At 34.9% G+C, this 22121-nt stretch overlaps 1 long non-coding RNA gene across 5 annotated transcripts in view; it reads right to left on the bottom strand.

Annotated features, from left to right (window-relative positions):
• The window catches only part of LOC131823660 (uncharacterized), a 56072-nt gene that overhangs the window by 20795 nt on the left and 13156 nt on the right, over positions 1 to 22121 (bottom strand). For 3 of the 5 annotated variants that reach the window (XR_009350638.1, XR_009350634.1, XR_009350632.1), the window contains exon 4: positions 17469 to 17615. The exons of the other annotated variants lie outside the window; for them this stretch is intronic. This is a non-coding gene — a long non-coding RNA (uncharacterized LOC131823660). The remainder of the gene's footprint in view (positions 1 to 17468; positions 17616 to 22121) is intronic. 5 annotated transcript variants of the gene reach the window in all.

Here is a 22121-nt window from a genome sequence, read left to right on the forward strand (position 1 = left end):
TAAAATGGCTCAGGACTAATCTGTAGTGTTAGAAATATTTTATGAATTAGGCCCTGGCAGGCTAATGTAAGTTCTTTCTGGGAAATCCAAGCTGTAGCAACTATAAGAAGCAGCTTGAAAGGTAGATTTCAAGGGCACAGACAGCAAATGGGAATGAGCCTTGAGATAAACCTTCCTGGATTGGAAAAAGAGTAGGGAAGCAAAAGAAATTTTGATTTGATAAACTAATTGTAAATTAACATGGCACAATCTGCAGTCATTATGTGTGTAGATTTGTTTTCATAATCCATGCCAATCATTTTTGAAAACAAGAATATGGATTTAGAATTGTTTTTAGTCTCATGATAAAATCTTTGCCCCTCTGTTACAGCATCCCCTAAAATTTACTTTGTAGATATGGCAACCATCCATGATGAATTAACATTAACAAGTTAAATTATAAATATGCTTATATTATTACAGATCTCATTTTCTCTTAAGCTAAGGTCATTCCACTTATGAAACAAACAACTGACAATCTTTTATGGTTAGAATGAATATACCAATGTATTTTCACTTACTTCAGTAGAAAATACTGCTTCTAAGTTATATATTTATATTATCTGGGTAAGATATTTTCTTTCATTGGGATTAAAATTGCTAAGAAAAATGTAGAGATATAATTTAAAAACTAGTACTGGTAAAATATCACTAGAATGGTCAACAGAAAAGAAGAGAACGTCTCAGTCTTTTGGTGTGTTTTAGAATTAAAATTTATTCCCATTAAAGATGTTGCTCAGCTCTCATTACAAAATTATTTGGATTTTTTTTCTAAAATATATAATGAGGAATTAAAATATGCCTCTCGTGAAGTTCTCTTTTGAAATGTGATCTAAGTTGAAGATCATATTTTTATGAATTCTAAAAAGCCTTTTACAGCATTATTTGGTGACATGATTTAGGAACAAATAATAGGAACTGCCATTTTCCACTGTGGAATTCTTCCTGACATGAGAAACTGAGAAAACTATACTTAAACAATTCCTGAACAGAAAAGATATTAGTTATAATTATGTTTCACAATGCTTTCTTACAAAATTGACTTGCCTTAGAACATAGCAAAAGTGTTAAATTTAAAGGTTCCACTTTCAGAAGGAATAACTTCTAAAAAGTCATTCTAGATGTGTACATTTTAAACCTGTCTCAACTCTCTCTTTAATATCAACTTAATCAATGAAAAATTTCTTTTGAGTGCACCTTCAGGTGTGTGAAATACAAAGAAACCTGTCTTTACAATTGCCCTCAATAAAATTTTATTCTAGGTCTTAAAGTTTTTGCCAGTCACCTACAATTCATGAGTAGAGAAAGCCTTCTTTCCTCTTTTTCTCTGCTTCTATTCAATTCTCACTTCCTTTTACTTGCTCAAGTAAGGAAAGCCAAATAGGCGAAGGACCCACCTGAACTCAATAATTAAAAATCACTTACAAACCTCTCTTCCCTGTTTATTTATATTTAAAAAAAAGAATGGTAGTTCAACTCAAAAACTTTCCTTTAAAAAAAAAAAATATTTTAGGGACACCTGGGTGGCTCAGTGAGGTAAAGCCTCTGCCTTCGGCTTAGGTCATGATCTCAGGGTCCTGGGATCGAGCCCCACATTGGGCTCTCTGCTCAGCGGGGAGCCTGCTTTCCTCTCTCTCTGCCTGCTTCTCTGCCTACTCGTGATATCTGTCTGTCAAATAAATAAATAAAATCTTTAAAAAATATTTTCTTTACTTATTTATTTGAGAGGGAGAGAGAGATCACAAGTGGCAGGCGAGGAGCAGAGTGGGAATGTGAGGGAGACAGAGCGGGAAAGAATCTCAAACAGAGGCCGCACTGAGCAGGAGCACACTTCAGGGCTCAATCTCATGATCCTGAGTTCATGACCTGAGCGGAAACTGAGTCAGATGCTTAACTGACTGAGCCACCCAGGCACCCCTCAACTCAAAGACTTTCTAATCTGTAGACAATATAAATAGGTAAAATTTGTGGGGAATTCCTGGTTTCCTCACACATTACCTCTTTTGAAGTATCTCCTCATTCTCTAGATACTAGAAGAACCTAAGTCAGTCAGTACATTTTCATTCAGTTTCTGAAATTATAAATTACTGATTCTAAAAACTACAAAATTATTCAATACCCTTATAAATGGGTCTACTTATAAATGGTCTACTATATTCCAAACACCACACTGACACTATAAGTATGAAAAAAGTCTTTGAGTATGAATTCATATTATTTCTAGAAAAGTTGATAGTCATGCAAATAATTATAAAATTCAGTAAATGTTATAAAATAGAAATATATGAAGTGTTATGGACACATAAAAGAGGAAGTTTTCATCTCTTTAGAGTAGATCCTATTCAAGCAGAACCTGACAAAATGAGTAGGTAGAAAAAAGAATTTAGATTAAAAAAAGAAAAGTCCTGTAGGGTCTATTGATTGATCCAAGGCTCATGTGGCTGTAAATGCTAGCATCCAGGGAATAAAATCTAGTAGTGATAATGGGTTAAGAATGTTAAAATCTGGGTGTCAAATGCATAAAAATAAATACAGTAAGAGAGAGGACAAGAGAGAGAGTAGTTGAACATATTAGGAAAAACCATTCGTCATAAAGGACACAGACAGAAAATAAAGATCCAATGAAAGGGAATTTAACTAAAAAAAAATTAGAAGATTTTTTTTAAAGGAGTCACTGCACAGTTGAGAGAAAAGAGATTCAATAAAGATGAACTCAAACTTGTTATACCAAGTGTTTTCAGACACAGAACTTTGAAATTGGAAATATAGCGGTCTTTGACACACAAACATAGACACACACTCACAGACACATAGCTTTTCACTTATTTAGAATAGAACATTTTATTGATTATTTAATAATCTCTGAAGGTTGGCTTTATTATCTTTTTGGTTTATTTCAGGTAGGAGAGGAGACAGTATAACATACTTATGATAGAAATATAAAAACACACTTGTTAGATATGATAGGATTGAGAATCATTGTTTTATCTATCAAAATTAGCTTCAAAGTGTAATCTAGTTTCAAGAACTGTTAAGGAGGTTAATTATATAAGGAAATTTATTTGATATGTAGGTGGAGGAGAACCAAGTCCTAGATGTCTGCCTGGATGGAGAATTGGAAAAGACAGACCTTTTTTTATCATTTTAACTCTCTCTTGATTAGATCTTTTTTTTTTTTTTTTTAAGATTTTTTATTTATTTATTTGACAGAGAGAGATCACAAGTAGGCATAGAGGCAGGCAGAGAGAGAGAGAGGAGGAAGCAGGCTCCCCGCTGAGCAGAGAGCCCGATGCAGGACTCGATCCCAGGACCCTGAGATCATGACCTGAGCCGAAGGCAGCGGCTTAAGCCACTGAGCCACCCAGGCGCCCTCTCTTGATTAGATCTTAAACTATGATATTAAAGTCTGTCTTTCTCTGTAAGTGGTGCATAGGTGGCAAATGTCAAAAAATCATATAATAGTTCTCATTATTTCACCAAAAAAAAGTTTATCATCTATGTAGATCCAGATTCCCATATTCCCCACTATTTTCTAGTGGGGCAGTACCATTTCTTTGAACCCCTGGATTAGAATATTTTTGCATGAGATATAATAAGAATGTAAACATGACTATATTTGGCATTTCATTTAGTTTTTCTTTTTCTTTCAGTCACCAGAAGGTATAAATTTTAACCAAATATGTAGAATATATATTTATATCATATTTATATTTATATTTATATAATCCCAATTTTAAATGTGGTCTTGTGTTTTATTACTAATTGTGTAGTTAGTCTATGCACAGTCTCTTGGGTATTTCTTAGCATTACAGAATCTCAAGTCTCTCCACGACCTATGTAATCCATATGGAATCCAAATTTGTATTTTAATAAGACATCCAAGGGATTTCAATGCACATTAAATTTAGTTTGAGAAGCACTGGTCTAGTATTTTGGTTGAATAAATGACATGTTCGTATACATTTTTATAATTATTGAAAATGAATACCAAATTAATTCCTTTATAATTGGGGATTTTCTCTCCTGTAATGATATATCTCGTTAGTAAGTTACAGTCATAAGTATATGTTTAGCAAGGCCAAAGCCAAATGTGTTGTCTGGATTTAAAGATTTGGGAAAGAAATGGCTCAGACCTCAGGGTTTCATTGGCTTAAGTCTATCATCTAAAGAGTCATGAAAAGGAAGCAAAATAAAAGCATTCAAAATGGATGAGAAGCAGCTTCCAAAAGGACTATGGAAAGTTTCTAACCTAGATCTGCAATTTTGATGTGTACTTTTTGTGTGAGATTGAGCATATACTTGCAATTTGAAATCACACCAGTTCTCCTCTCCTACCTAACCTTTTACAATTGATAAAAAAACAAAACAAAACAAAAAAAAAACATGGTTCCCCATGATACCAAACGTTATACCTTGGGGTATAAAATGGTTGAGGGCATCAAATAACCTATAATATAAAATTTGATGTCTGAGAAGATCCCTTTAGTAAAGGTATGCTAAACCGGCAGCAAAGCTTAATGTCTTTCTTTTCCTTACACATATTTCCATAAAAGGAAACACCTGACATTTGAAATGGGATCATTTTGGATGTTAGAATTCAGATGTATTATGACAGTATGACAGTATGACAGTTTTGCTTTAATGTTCCAACATTATTTTTTATCATAAAGTATGTAAATATATCCAAAGATACCTAAAATATACCACTTTCAATTACATGGGAGTTTTGTTGATCCTTTTAGCTTCATAAAAAATTGTCTTTAAATAATAAAGTAAATAACAATAGAATAACAATAATCGTGGGAAAGTCTTGAGAGAACTTATTTATTTACATAATTTCTACACTCAGCGTGGGGCTCAAATTTATGATGACAAGTTTAAGAGTTACATGCTCTTCCAAGTGAGCCTTGAGGAAACTTGTTAGTTATTTGTTTACTTAGCAGAAATAAGAAACTGAGAAAGGACATGACTTGAATGGCTAAGAAACAAATTCTCTAGCAAATTCAGATGTCTTTAATGAATTTGAAAGAGAAAATAATTGATAAAATACACAAAATAATTGAATAATAGATCATTGTGTGATACGTATCATATAATTCAGAAAAAGTTCAACCATTGGCATGGCTATAACCAAACTTTCTTCTCTTCTCATATTAATCATTATGAAGATATCACAGTGCTTACATTTATAAAAAAGAAAAGTAAGGGCCCTTGGGTGGCTCATTTGAGGGACCAACTCTTGATTTCAGCTCATCATGATCTCAGGATTGTGAGATTGAGCCCCAAGTCAGGCTCCATGCTCAGCAGGGAGTCTGTTTGAGATTCTCTCCTTCCCCCACTGTCTCTCCTCCTGATTGCATGTGCACATGCATTTGCTTTATCTCTAAAATAAATAACTAAATATTAAAAAAAAATTAGGAAAATTAGGAAATGTTTGGAAGCTGAACAGAGATTCCTTCTAAAAGTAACTTTCAGGGGCGCCTGGGTGGCTCAGTGGATTAAAGCCTCTGCCTTTGGCTCAGGTCTTGATCTCAGTGTCCTGGGATTGAGCCCAGCATCAGGCTCTCTGCTCAGCAGGGAGCCTGCTTCCTTCTCTCTCTCTCTCTCTGCCTGCCTCTCTGCCTACTTGTGATCTCTGTCAAATAAATAAATAAAATCCTTAAAAAAATAAATAAAAGTAATTTTTATTCACTGATTTATGAAAAAATCTCTCATTAAAAGATGCATTTGTAAAATTTAAGTATTATCAAAATAACTATTATATTTGTTTTGATCAAGCATGTAGACATAATAATTATAACTTCATTATAGAAAAACCCTTTTGCAATATTCTATATAGAAACATACAGAAACAGAAAATAAACAAAAATCTCAATACATATTTTTGTATTTTTGATATATTTTGTATTTAAAATGAGCATTTTTAGGGGCGCCTGGGTGGCTCAGTGGGTTAAGCCGCTGCCTTCGGCTCAGGTCATGATCCCAGAGTCCTGGGATCGAGTCCTGCATCAGGCTCTCTGCTCAGCAGGGAGCTTGCTTCCTCCCTCTCTCTCTCTGCCTGCCTCTCTGCCTACTTGTGATTTCTCTCTCTGTCAAATAAATAAATAAAATCTTTAAAAATAATAAAAATAAAAATAAAATAAAAAATAAAATGAGCATTTTTAATATTTAAGAAGTATGAGAGAACCCTTGACAAAATAATATCCAACTATATATATATATATATATATATATATTTTAGGATAAGATTCTCTAGGGAATTAGTTCAAGGAAAAAAACAGTATAAATACAGAATCTAAAAGAAAAGCCTGTTCATATATTTTTAAATAAATATGGTAGTACTGAATCATCATGATATTTAGATTCCTTTGGTATATTTAAAAGAGATGTTATTTATTTAAAAGCATCAATATATGCAATATGCTAAAAGCCTTGATATTTGCAATTAGAACCCAAGCTCACTGTGGGGTTAATAAAGCTTAAGTTTGGGGATCCCCTTTTATTTACACAGGCTTTTTACAAGCCCAGAGGCTTTAACAGCATATTTATAAAGCCATATGTTCTTATTAAATTTTCAAAAAGAAATTAATTTAAGTGCAATTGTTTAAGATCTCCAACACATTTCAATTGATTTACCCTTCACACATCTTTTCTGTATATGATTTTAAAGCGGCTTTGGAAATTCTGCAATCCAAAGGGGAAACTGAATTGGTGATACATTTAGTTTGGGTTTAACGCAATAAATGTATACAATCCAAACTCACTTTGTGTAGAGCTATTATTGCTATCTGTTCTACTGTAAAAATGAGTTTCATGGACATTCTTTACCACTCACTGTGCCAACTCATCATTACCATTCCACGGCGAGAGGTCATTTTGTGATATGACCATGTCCAATGGCATCCAGCACTTGAAATATGTGGATAATGGAGGAGAAACAAGGTTTGAGAAGTCAAGAGCCAGAAGCTAGTCTGAGAAAATTTCTTCCCGTCATTAGACATACCCCATGGTTAGTAGGATACTTCATCGATGTCTATTTCAAATAGAAATTATCTCCTCCTATACTTGGCAATTAACACAGTTTTGATGATTAGAAATATATATAACATTTACATTTTTTGTTGGAGTCACAGAAAATAGAAGTTTTAGAATTTGGGGGATGTGAAGGATAAAATTGTGCAGTACTACAATCGGTAAGTGTATATCTTTGTAAAGTCACGTGTATTATGCAGCTCAACCAAAATAATAGAAACTAAATTTTAACCAACTGTGTTGAAAGAGACACCAATCCTCATTCTTTTCTCTGTGGAAAGTATTACAAAATCATAGTAATCTGATAACTTGATCAAAAAGTATGCTACCAATAATACTGTGGTCAAAAACCAGTACTATTGATGGATATCAGGCAGTAAGTTAATACACATAAATTGTTTTCCCGGATATATTTTTGATGTTTGTGTTTCTTGCCTGTGTTTTTTTTTTTTTAATTGTAATTTGCTGTGATTTCTTATTCTATAGAAATACTATTTTCTATTTTTTTATTAATAATTTTGTACATTTTTCTTAAAACATTTTTTGTGTGTAAATTCTGTGTCCCAAAAAATGAAGTTTGCTTTCATTTGCAATGATTTAAATGCAAAGAAAAATTATAAAAATTTATAAACATATGTGAAAATATAAAAATTATATGGTATATTGTATTGCTGTGTATTTTACACTATATACATATTACATGTATATTATATATGTTTTTATATACATATATAGTGTATATATGTTTGTCTGTATTTGTGTATATATGTGTATACATATTTGTACATGTATACATATATACATGTAGATATATACATACATACACACATACTGTATACTGTCTTGCACTGTAAGTTTAAAAAAAGGCATATAGAAGTAAAACCATTTTTAGGTTATTGCTTTAAAAGATAAACATACATTTAAGTGAGTAGTTGCGGCTTCCAAATGTTGCCTTAGTTCCTCTAGCAAGCAAGTCTACAATCTCATTGCTGATATAACCCAGATGGAGGGAAGATGCACTAGAAAGGTCCATGGCCTTTGGTAAGCTTCCTGGCATGTCATTAGTTTGCAGGGGCCATACAGGCACATAATGGTCTATGTCCTACAGTCTGTATAAAGAGTAACAGTACCACAGTTACACAGTTCTATTTCATCTGTAAAATTGAGCCTACATAATAGGTGATGTTTTATGAAAATCTGAAACTAAATATGGATTGTTTTTACCTGATTTTTCAATATCATTTTATAGGTAATCAATTGCTATCATCCATGATCATTTTATGCTGTGACTATCTACATAACTCTATGTTATGATAAACTACACACAACCATGTTTTATGCTACTTTGAAAGAACATTTACACTAATGAAAGTATACATCAGTTAAAAAATTCAGATGAATATGGAAATTGTGTGGATTTAAAAATCACCAAAATTACAGTAGTTATATTAAGATGAAGCAGATACTTGAAATTAACATGAAATTATCTCATCTTAAATTGCAAGTAAAATATGACATATAGATAGTAGAAAGAGAATTTTTAAAAGGAAAATGCTGAGAGGTTCACAAGTGAATCATGGTGGTACTCAGGAACCATGTCATATTTAATGATGTGAAAACAGGAAAACGAGATAGTCATACATCCTGGGAAGCACAGACTCAAACAACATAAGAGGTTCCTGCCTGAGCCAATAAAATACTTAAGTCTAGCATCACTACATGATACTCTCATTTGAGAACATTCAGAAAAACTTCATTTAAACGACACCGGGCCTTGGGTCAAGTTTTTCCCCCTTTTCTTTGTTACGACCTACGTTGGCTTTTAGAGACTTACTGCTTTGTCCACAGATTCTCAGTTTTGTATTTTTCAATTCTTTGTTCTTAAAAGTGATTTTCATTGTTAATACTTTTTGAAAAATCTCTGGTAGAAGGAGGCCTGCATTGTCTGAAATGTGTCTTTAAACAAATGAATAAACAAAGAAGTATTCTAACAAACCTTTGTGATTTCAAGATAAGGAATTTTTATTCTACTAATAAACACCCTTAGAAGGACTGATTTCCTTATTTGCAATCATACAAAAACATTTTCAAATGCTCTCTATGATAACATTGAAAGTTATGCTGCAATAAATATTAATAGCATTTATTCTGAGCACTGAACATGAATATATCAAAGGCAATACTCTTCCATTTGACACTTTTGGAAACTATTTTTGATAAAGAATCAGAAAGGAGATTTCAAGTGACAGTCCTACACCAGCCCTCAGGGGTTGACAGGATGACCTAATTGGTGTTATGAAACCTCTTATTCTTATGATTGATTGATTAATTTTCTTCATGCAAAATGTTATTACTATCCTATTTTCCTTGCTTTATTTGCCTTATCTTCTTTTTGAGAAATAACAGGGTATGTTAGAAAGCAATACAAGCAATCAGACATCAAAATTATATTCTTTGTTATTCATCATTACTAAAGAATATCTGTACAGGTTCTGATTCTACCATCAATACTTCAACACTTGAAGAGACTTAGTCATAGGTTTTGCATATCAAACATACGTATGTGAGGGTATATATCAGCTTTAATTCAACTGAATACATTGTACTGTTCATGTTAGCATATAGCACCTCAACTAGCAGGTGACCAGGAAAGAAAAACAGGGTGGTTATAGAAAATTGTATAAGATTGTATCAAAATTTTGTCATATTTTGGTCAATATGGTTAGCAAGAGGTTTTGGAAGTTTATTTAAAATAAACTTTTATTTAAAAAATAAATAAATAAAATAAAATAAAATAAACTTTTAATTTAATAAAGATTTATTTAAAATAAACAAAATTGGTTTTCATATAGAAAAACTTGCACTCTGTGCTATATTTTGGATGCAAATATTCTACACTTTTTATATCAAACATTCTCAAGAGATTATGGATATGAACATTATGGATATGGTAAAATAAGTAAGTTTTCTTAAGGATGCTACTATTAAGATGTTTTCTCCCAAATCTACTTCTTTGTGGAAGTATGAAGTGTCTATTTTTTGCAAGGCACTCATTTGAAGCACAGATTTATAGCCGTCATTTCAGTCCATTGCTATTATATACATTTATTTGTATTTCTCTATTATTTGTAGAGAACAACCACAATATCCAAACTATCAGCATATTTATGCTTTTTCCCCACTTATAGAATAATATTTTGTCCAAAAAGATGCTCCACCACTACCAGAAAACACTTAAATTTCGGATAGTAACTCTGTCATCACTCTTGGCCTCCAATTATCATTTCTCCGATCCCTGATTATCACCAATTATCTTATTTTTTCATTAGGAGTAACAAAAATAACACTTAAGAAAAATACAAGTGATTATTTTCCTAGGAAGTCATTAGGTTCCATATATCAGTTGCCAATGTGAGGCATCATTAACACAACAGCAGAAACTTTTCTTTGGAAGGGAAAGAATGCTTGGCTTATTTAAAACTTTGTATATTCTACTATAATGAATAAAATTCATACTCATGAAATAGATATGCAACATAAAAATACCTCATGAGATTTAAACTGTTTTATTGCTTGTGGATATACCTTTGTACCAATAAGATGAAACCTAAAAATACTCTGTTCATCTAGATTTATTTCTGGGAAATTGGACTATGTTGACTAGTATACAGTAAAATATTATATATCTCCAGTGCCTGTCAGTAAAAGATCTGACACTGTCTTAATAAACTATATTTTAGGTCATCTTCCTTTATAAATCTTGGAAGAAAGAAACTAAGATATTATAATGAGACTATAATTGGAACTCTGAATAAATATTCTGACTCTCCTTCTTGTTAGCTACCTGACATTAAACAATATATTTAAGTATATTTAAGCTTGGTTTCCTCATTTGTATGAGTAAACATAAAATGCATGCAAAAATCCCTGGTATAGCAGAGTGACTTCTATAATATGCATGCATATGTATTTATATTTATATTTACATTTATATTTATATTTTATATGTGGTGTGTATATGTATGTGTGTTTGTATGTACACACATTTGTATATGCCATACAATTATATTACATGCATATATTATACAATTATATATACATCATATGTACAATTTTATATACACATACATATATAAATATGTGTATATACTATATACATATTCCATAGAGTAAAAAAAAAACAAGTTATATGTATATATATGTGTGTGTATACAGGAACACACTGACACACAGACACTCGCACACACAATAGATCCATACCCACTGCTTAATAATACATACGTTTGCTTTTTAAATTCTGTCCACATATTATGTTTTGGAATATTAAGATAAATATCTCTACTGTGGAAATTGTTGTCATTTAAAATCCTTGGAAAAATATCTGTAATAGCACAATGACATTAGACTATAATTGCCAGAGTTTGATCCACTGGAAGTACCTATTGAAAATCCTGAGCCTGTTCTCCTACTACTTCGGAAAGACACTCTAGGATAATTTCTTGATCTCCATTTTGACCTACAGGATTGATTCTTTCTTCTTATAATTTTTCCTAAAGCAGAAATAATAACCCCCAAAACCCACAATTTAAGTCAGAGTACATTAAAAGGACATGTATCCAATCTAAAGCATGATCCTCCCAGTCGTGCCTAGCAAGGGGAGACACCAGCTATAGGAACAGCCGATTTCACCAGGGGCTACCCTAGGAACTCCTCCCGCCCTTCCCTGTTGCACACTCTTATTTCAAAAGTGCATCTGTGGGAAGGAACTCAGAGTTGGTGCTATTCTGGAACGACCACCCATCTACTTAGTGTTTCCGAGTATACAACTCTCTCACATAATCATTCTTTTATTTATACAAACCAAATGTCTTTCTTGGTGGTCAGTTCTGTGCTTGGCAGTGTGTTGAAGTAACAAGAAATGAAAGAAAACTTCTTACTCCCACAGGTTATACCGTATCATGGGAGAGAACATTCAATCAAATGAAAAAGCAGATGAATAAAACAATAGGAATGTGTAGGGAATTCTATGATAAAAGCTAAAATCTGGGACAGAAAATTAAAGGAAAGAGATATGGTGGGCCAGATGCTGCGTAGTGGGTGGGGGCAACAAGATATTTTGGATCTTTCACTGTTTTTTTCAGAACTGAACGCTTCCAACTCAAAGATGCTTGGTCACTCACTCACTGGTCGGTCCAAACATGGGACAGAATTGTTCCATAGTACGGGGATGGATGGGGAGAGTCTGAAATGGTTTCTGCTACAGCCTCTTGAGTTGATGAATACAAGTGCCATGGGAGGCAATAAGGAATCCTGATTGTCACAAAACATAGCACTTAGGCGGTGGCCCTCAATGATGGCTGCCAGAGTCACCCCAAATTTTTTAAATCCCAGAACATAGTAGAGGCAAGGGGTACAGGTTTTCTTGGGGTGGAACACTGGACTCAGTATTTTAAAAAGCTTTTCAGATATTGGGGGTGCCTAGGTGGCTCAGTCAGTCAAATGTCTGGCTCTTGATTTCAGCTCAGGTCATGAGCACAGGGCTGTGATCTCAGGGTCTCTGTGCTCAGTGGGGAGTCTGCCTGAGATTCTCTCTCTCTCCTTCTCCTCTCTCTGCTCATGCGCATTCTCTCTCTCTCTCTCTCACACACACAGAGACACACAAATAAATAAATCTTAAAAAAAAAAAAAAAAAAAAAGGAAAGGAAAAGCTTTTCATATGCCGAATGGAGTCAAGGCTGAGAACCAGTGGATGAGATTTCCTCATCCACTGGAAATCTCATCCACTATTTTTTTTTTCTATTTTTTGCTAAGGAATCTGGCTAATATATTTTCAACAGAAAACTGATTCCCCCTCCATTACACACATCTCCATTTACTGAGGCAGAAGGTCTGTTGGCTTTCAGCCTTCTATAATAGTTAAGTGCCAAACTCATGTGTGTGTGTGTTATGTGTGAACAACCCTAAGCATTTTACTGATAGGGTAATTTAATGAGTATATTTGAAATAGTCAATCCAAAGCTCATTTCTTTAAATACTAAACTATTTCAAGACACAAAGGTACTTTCGTGGTAGTCATTTATGGGTAAATACAAAGGAATCTCATAACCTCCCAACTTTGGACAAAAATAACCTCCTTCGGAGAAGCCCTGAAGATTAAGTTCAACTCCTTCTGAACTGTGTTCATAATTGAACAGTGTTTTCCAAGTTCATTCTACCTACAACGTGGGTAGCTTTTTTTGAGATTTTATTTATTTGAGAGAGTGAGAGAAAGAGCAGAGAGAGAGAGCACAGGAGAGGGAGGAGGAGCAGAGGGCCAGGAAGAAGCAGACTCCCTGCTGAGCAGGGAGCCCAAAGCAGGACTTGATCCCAGGACCCTGGGATCACGACCTGAATTGAAGGTAGGCGCTTAACTGATTGAGCCACCCAGGGGCCCTGATATCTGTAGTTTTCATTAAAAGTACTAAAATATTTTTTTAAGAAAATGTATCTATTCCATTTTCGTAGAATGTAAATGGCATTTTCCAAAAACTTCCAAGTGGAATATAAACTGCCGTTGAAATAGAATCCCCCTCTGATGCCCCTGGCAAAGGAAAGAGGTCAGGGCTGACTGCTCCTCATTCTCATTTCCTCTGACACATGCTCATTTAGTCATTACATTATATCTTACGAATGACTTTATTTTTATTTGTCTGCTACCATTATTCTTTATTGCTTTGGAAAGAGGGCAATATCAAATGAATCTGGCAAATATCAGATTTTCTCTGTCCTGACCAGAAATTTCTTTAATGCTTATGGTATTAAAATATTTTTAAATTTTTGATGAAGGCATGTTTAATAAATCAGAGAATTTTAATCAGAGATGATTTGAAGTATGATATATATTTATGAGAACTGAGCTAAGGGCCCATGGGCATTCTAAATACCAATTCAATGTATTAGGTGTCTTTTGTTCCACGGTTTCCTTATTTTCAGAATGCTCCAACTCCTTATTTTCATCCAATATTGCTTTATAGGTGAGTGATAGTAGCTATCAGAACATCTCACTTTCTGAATATTCATGAAGCATTTTTTACTTCTCCTGGCAAGAAGAAAAAAAGGGAAATATATTATTGAGAAAGAAACCTCGTTGAAACGGAGGTGCCCTAATTCTGGTATGGTCTTCGTTGACAAAGAACTTTTTATTCTTTTCTGTAACAAAAGAAAAATACCATTGAAGAGTTCTAGACAAAGAAACCTGGTATGGAAATTGTGAGAATAGGTCATCAAAGGATGGTTGGGTCTTTTTTTTTTTTTTTTTTTTTAAAGCAACTTAGAGTTCTTAAAACTATTTTAGATAGTTGGCCTTTGAAAAACGCATACTTGGGTTTTTATGCTTTGGCACTAATGAGAACTTTGGCAAATTTTTCAAGTTCTCTACTGTCTTTGTTTCCTCTTTTGAACAATGGAGTTCATGGCATCAACTTTTCAGGGTTATTTCGAGGCTTTGACAGAGCACCTGGTATATAGTTGGACTAGGTATATATTAGTTTCCTTCCTTGCCTGTTTTATTTAGCCTTTTCCTGTTGGTGAGGAAAACAGCTGAAAACTACTGTCCTAGTTTCCTTACCCCACATCGCTGTCAGTGAGGCAAAGCTATGTAAATCTCTGGCCATTAGCATCTATTTCTGGTTCTGTAGATCCATAGGGCATCTTAGAATCACTTTAGCCACCTGCCTGATGTGCCACATCTCTATATTCCTTCTGCTCACTTCCTTTTCTCTGCCTCCTTAGCCTTAAGCGATAAGAGAAATAGAGAGAACAGAGAAGCTAAATTTCCATCTTATAAAAAGGGCTCTCGCCTATTCGTATTTATCCTCTGATTCCTCATTCTCTATCCTCACAGAGAGTGAGGGACTGAGATTCTGTACAGATTTGTCTTTGGGTAAATTTAGAGGACAGAAATTGTCTAATGGATGGGACAAACCCACATACTAAAAAGATAGCAAACCATTCTTCTGCATAAGGTAGTTAACATTTCGAAAACAATTTATTTGGCAGCACTACTGCATATAATCATAAACCAAGTCAAACAAGATGAACATATGCACATTGTTGAGCTGAGTGGTAGAATGGCTTTTCCAGCAGCAACACACCTGTGTAACAACATAATTTCCAGGTAAATAGCTCTTTTATTGCTAATTAGAATTGAGTTTGAGATATTGTTTTGAAGCTCCAGTCAAGAAGCCTGGCTATTTGCACATCCCTGACTGAAGAATGAACATGTCCTTAGAGCTGGAAAGGTCAGTCTCTCATCTTTTGTTCATATTCCACTGCTGAAGAAGAGGACAGCTCCTGAAACTGCTGCCTTCATCCTCGGCAAATAGGGAGCATGCACAGTTGACATCCAGGTAATCCCCACATGCGGTCCCCTTACTCAATTTCTTTTTTAATTTTTTAAAAAAAGATTTTGTTTATTTATTTGACAGAAGGAGAGATCACAAGTAGGCAGAGAGAGAGAGGAGGAACAGGCTCCCTTCAGAGCAGAGAGCCCGATGCGGGACTCGATCCCAGGACCCTGAGATCATCACCTGAGCAGAAGACAGAGGCTTAACCCACTGAACCACCCAAGCACCCCTTACTCAATTTATTCATAAAGAGAAATTCACTGCTTAGTGTGCTAAGAGCATAATTTAAATAAGTCTGGGGGCTAACATTGCAGATTATAATTTACTCCACTCTTTTTAGTACATACAATTCTTGGGATGGGCTTTTGAGACAAGAAGTTATTAATCTCTCATTTTACCTTTGATTTAAAGTCCTGATTCTTGATTCTATGTTCTTTCATGCTTTGAGTGAGAATTTTAAGGAGCAGTAGAGGAAAAATAAGATAAACCAAGGGCTTTTAAACACTGTTGGTTTGAAATCAGTTGGCATTTAAATCTGCTTCACGGAAAAACAATATCCTTATCAAAGCAAATCTAGAAAGGAACCGAATCAGGTAAAGCATGAATTAACTCTTGCTTTTTATGATTTTCTTCGCCATGTAAAATCGTGAAGAAATCAGCATTAGAGAAGAATGGGGAAGGAAAAAGTTAAGTGTAGATATTCAAGCTTTTCATTTTATAGGTAAAACAACTAAAGATATTCAAGCTTTTCATTTTATGGGTAAAACAACACATTGGTTTCCATAAACTATACTGCTTGGCTAATTAGTAAGAGATCTGGGATGAGAATTAACATCTCCTAGTTTATAGGACAATAGAGCTTTGACATACTGGACTACTCAAATTTAAAGACAACAAAGGAATAGACCTTTTCTTTTGGTACAGATTCTGGTAAATAGTTTCAACCAAGCACTCAAAATAAAATAAAAAGCAAAACCAGTCGCACAGCAAATTAGTGGGGGGGGGGGGTGTGGGGGGGGGGAATGTACAGTTTTTCTAAAGAGAGAAGAAGACAGTTAACCCAAACTAATGGAATCTATGTATGATTTGAGAAGATCTGCTTTTTCTTTAAAGATTCCACAAATATGCCATTCTTTGAAAAATGGATTTACTTAGATAAATGTTACTTATTTAAGCAAGAAATCCAAACTACTGAAATAGTGTGTTATGGTTATAAATGTATCATGGTCTATCCCCACTTATTTCATTTTATTATATTATCCCAATAGCAAAACAGCTTTAAATACTTGTGGTTATAAAAATTGTAGGTCATAAAGTCTAACTTCAATCAACATAGTTTCTACAGTTTAAAATTTAATAGTGTTAAGTGCTGATGGAACAGGAAAACAAAAATCATTGACATTTTCCTGTGGAAAGACTACCCTCTTGTGACTTCAATTTGAACTACAACTGTCTACCTTTTGCAAGTTTGGACGCCTACAAAGGGACTTGGAATAGTTTGACTTCGGAGCTAAAATTACCTTAACAATATTCTTATGAATTCTACTAATTTTTAATTGTAGCCTCACTGTGAAGATATCAAACCTGAATCCTGGGTTTTTAGTAACATTAGATTACAAACACCTCTCTGAGATTTGTAGCCTTAAATAATGAAACCCTAAGAAACCGTGCAATAGGGCGCCTGGGTGGCTCAGTGGATTAAGCCGCTGCCTTCGACTCAGGTCATGATCTCAGGGTCCTGGGATCAAGTCCTGCATCGGGCTCTCTGCTCAGCAGGGAGCGTGCTTCCCTCTCTCTCTCTGCCTGCCTCTCTGCCTACTTGTGATTTCTCTCTGTCAAATAAATAAATCTTTAAAAAAATAAATAAAAAATAAAAAAAAAATTTAAAAAGAAAGAAACTGTGCAATATTTGAAGCTTTACATCATCTTCACTAATGTATTACATCATCTGTTAACTCTTAATTTTAAAGCCATAAACTTATTTTACATGAAAACTTAAAATTTATGTCTCACATTAGCCGCCTTCAAACCTGCCTTTGGCTCAGGTCATGATCCCAGGGTCCTGGGAACAAGCTCCACATCAGGCCCCCTGCTCTGTGGGAAGCTTGCTTCTTCCTGTCCCTTCTCCCTGCTTGTGTTCCCTCTCTTGCTGTCTCTTCTCTGTCAAATAAATAAATAAATAAATAAATAATATCTTTTAAAAAAACTTAAAATACTCACCATTCTATTAACTATTCAGAATGTCATAAATTAAATTACAGATTTTATATAATGTGAAATGTCACCTAAACTAAGCCATTTCCCAGTTCAAATCCAGTGATAATATTTTTTTCAAATAAGTATTAATTTCTTATCACCAAATGGATAGTGAATGGTAACTAAGCCAAATAAGTGGTTAAAGAGTTTCTTCATTTCAATTTAAATCTTGTTACAGTTTGAAGTGTTCAGGTTGCTGGAAGGACTAATTTAGCAGAAGTTTGTTCTCAGATTGAAGGGGGAAATCACTGAGGTTTTACAATCTGCCCAGGACTCTGAACAAGGGATATTTCTTTAGGGAGAGTCCTATGTACCCAAACTTCAGCTAAAAGTGTCTATGGCTTTATGTAATGTTCCCTGCTTCTTGTAAGGATATATCAGCATGCATTTATGTTGTGTAGCAAAATAATAGTAAAATAGTAAAGACAGGATGAAAGACACATAAGGACTTGTTTTGAGTGCTAATAGATCCTCAAAATTTTACCTTTATTCTCATTTAATTGGTAGGCATTTTCACTATTTTTTAAAGATTTTATTTATTTGTTTGTTTATTTACTTGACAGACAGAGATCACAAGTAAGCAGAGAGAGAGGAAGGGAAGCAGGCTCCCCGCCCAGCAGAGAGCCCTATGTGGGACTCGATCCCAGGACGCTGAGATCATGACCCAAGCCAAAGGCAGAGGCTTTAACACACTGAGCCACCCAGGTGCCCCTCAGTATTTTAAAATAATCTCTACACCCAATGTGACACTTAAATTCATGACATCAAGAATCAAGAGTCTCATGCTGTACTGACTGAGCCACCCAGGCAACCCTCACGTGGTAGATATTATTATTCAGAAACATTCACAATGCTTCCTGACCTCTCTAGAAGTGCACTTACTCTATTCTGGACATTATGCTCAACGATGTGACTCCGGATAACTGGATGTCGTCACACATGATTGGGCATAAGCTTGAAATAGGTTTGTCTCAGTTTACTCACTTGCTCCTCTGTTACCATTATCTTAAGAATGCACTTAACCTAGCCTGCTGGCCCCGGAAGTATGAGATGCAGGACAGAGTCCACTACCTCTTCTAACCACTCTTAGTCTCAATCCATTGACTCTGGACTGACGCAGATTTCTGGGCTAAACTGAAGCTTCATATTGTATGCTGCTGAGATTTTCATCACCTTTTCGTAGCACAGCATATTGTGATCATTTTTAATAAGACAACTTTCTTTCCCCAACATGGAAAAATATTTAACTGCTTCAAAGTCATATAGAGTCAGAGTCACATAATTGTTCCGTCAGTTCTCTCCTTCCACATTTTTTTAAAGGTTTTATTTATTTATTTATTGGGGGTAGGGTTTGAGTTGCAGAGGGAGAGAGAGACAGAGATACTCAGGCAGACTCTGCACTGAGCACAGACCCTGAGATCATGACCTGAGCCAAAATCAAGAGTTGGATGTTTAACCTTAACTCTTCATCCAAATCTTTTTTCTTTTTTTAAAAGATTTTATTTATTTATTTGACAGAGAACACACATAGGCAGAGGCAGGCAGAGAGAGAGAGAGAGGGAGGCATGGATGTGCTCAGCAGGGAGCCGGATGTGGGGCTCGATCCTAAGACCCTGGGATCACAACCTAAGCCAAAGACAGAGGCTTCAACCCACTGAGCCACCCAGGCGCCCCTCTTCGTCCAAATCCTAATGAAACTCCCTATTTTGACCTTGAGATCAAATAAATGTCACTTTCTCAGAGAGTACTTTCAGATTATTCTGTTTAGAATATCTCAGCAAATAATTTTTTTGATGACATACTCAACTTTTTTATTTCCTTTGTAGATGTTAATATTACTTTTATTTTCAGTGTTCTTATTCATTTAAGTTATCTGCAATCCCCAGTCAAATATACATTTCATGAAGGTAAAATCCTATCTTTTTGTTCCCTGCCACATCCCCAGTGTCTAGCTCCCCAAATTTTCTCATTAAATATTTTTGAATGAACAAATGAATGATATATTCAGCCCATTAATACATCAATCAGTTCTATTACCTGATCTGGTAAATCCCCACTTCAAACATCACTTAAAAAAAATAGTCCTCATTAGTGTTAATAACCTCTGTCACTGTTCGCTCATTTTACCTGTGTGTCAGCTCTCAAGGATTCAGGAGCTGAGCTGATAACAAATTATTCTCAGTTGATTCCCAGCCCTATGCTCTGATCAGGCAGATATGTATTTTTTAAATTGTCAGTTATTGTCAATATTTATTACTGTCAGCTATTTCTGTCCTGATCTTATTCCTTCTCTTCCTCATTATATTAAACAAGGTAAAAACTCTCCTACCATTTATTTCAAAACTGTACCTTTTTAAGGGCTTCTAACAATGTATGAGTGTATATGAAAACAGAAAATGTTCAAGTGGTTAGTTTGCATTTATTCATTTAACAATAAATATTTCTTCCAGTAATGGATACAAAGATACAAGGATACCTAGGGTCATACCCTCAAGACCTGACAATCTTGGAAGGGAGATAAGAGCTAAGGTAGACATTATGATAAATATAATTATGGCTCAGACTGCTATGGTGCTTTGCAGGGAGTCAGGATATAAAGAAAATTGCGTTGCTGGAGGAGTATGTGAGCTTTGGTTTCAGTAGGATTCTGAACAAGAGAGAGGAACACAATAACTTAGGATAAGATAGCGTGCTACATAATTGACCATTGGTGTGTGAGCAGAATTTAAACAAATGTATCAGCTCCCAGTTGGTGTAATAGCACATTTTATGGAGAAAAGATTGTAATTGAAAGATTTCTATTGCTATTCTTACTATCACCAAAACAATTATTTTAAATAGTATGTCCATATAAATAAAGCCGTTGTCACCATACTGAGCAAATCACTACGAGAGATACAAAGAAAAACCATGAAGGTATTTTTCTCAGGGAGCTTATAGTCATTTGGTAGGTAACATAAACTTTTTGAGAAGATGGGTCACATGTAGTAATTATATTATTTTATATTTTTTAGGAGAACTATTTTATAATTGATAAGTAATGTCTATAACCTGAGGAAAACATTCATAATATAGAGTGTGAAAGGGGCAGTGAGAGGGACGAAAGGGTAGAATGGGGTGAAGGAGAAGAGATAAAAATAGGAAGAAACAAAGGAAGTGGGGGGAGAGGAAGAGAAGAGAAGGAGGAAGCAATGTGCTGTGGGTTTTGATAAATTTAGTTCTCAACCCAAATCTTGCTAAGAAGAGCTGTAGAACAGGAGTTGGGACTTGAAATATAATAGCATTTTGGTAAGTGATAGGAAAGAGATGGTGCATGTGTGGGTGAACAAAGAGTGTTTGGGAGATGGTTCATGAGACAACTTGATTGGGAAGTCAGGATAACATCTTGTATCGGAATACCCAAATTCTGATCCACAGAACACCTGTGAAATATTTAGTGATGCTTGCTATGGACTGATTTGTGTCTCTCTCTAAATTCATATGTTCAAATTGTAGCCTTCAGTACTTAAGGGTATAACCATATTTTGAGATAGTACCTTCCTTCAAAGAAGTATTGAATAAAATGAAGTCTTAGGGGTGCTTTCTAATCCAGTATGACTGGTGTCCTTATAAGAGGACTTTAGGGCATAGGCACAGAGAGACCATGTGGAGACACCAGCTAAAGATGGCCATTTCCGGGCGCCTGGGTGGCTCAGTGGGTTAAGCCGCTGCCTTCGGCTCAGGTCATGATCTCGGGTTCCTGGGATCGAGTCCCACATTGGGCTCTCTGCTCAGCAGGGAGCCTGCTTCCCTCTATCTCCCTCTCTGCCTGCCTCTCTGTCTGCTTGTGATCTCTCTCTGTCAAATAAACAAATAAAATCTTTATTAAAAAAAAAAAAAAAAAAAAAAAAAAAGATGGCCATCTCCAAGCCAAGGAGTCTATCAGAAGAAATCAACCTGCCATTACCTTAATGTCAGAATTCTAGTTTCCAGAATTATAAGAAAATAAATTATTGTTTAAGCCACTCACTTTTTCCACATTCTGACCCTATAGCTCACTCATTCTTCAAAACCAGTAGTGTCTTCCTCAATCACAGAGCAGGTACTATGAGCCCGTCGCACATGTCCCTCTGTGACCTCATGGCAAACTGAATAAAGCCCAAGTGTCCTATCTTGGGGGCTAAGGCCCTATTGACCTGCATTCAGTGTTTCTCCTCACCTCATCTACGTTCTAGTTCCTCCTCTAGCCCATTTCAACCAACCTGACTGGGTTATTTCCCCTTTGGTTTATTTATTTGTTTGTTTGTTTTTCCTCAGGGACATGGCAGTAGATTTGTGTTTAATTGGGTCTTTTCTTCTCCCATTTTTTCTTTTTTTAAATTATTCAAATCTCATTGTTAAGGGCTAGCTGCCTTGTCAGAGATTCCTTGT

Source organism: Mustela lutreola, chromosome 1, assembly GCF_030435805.1.
Source record: "Mustela lutreola isolate mMusLut2 chromosome 1, mMusLut2.pri, whole genome shotgun sequence".
Classification (NCBI taxonomy): Eukaryota; Metazoa; Chordata; class Mammalia; order Carnivora; family Mustelidae; genus Mustela; species Mustela lutreola.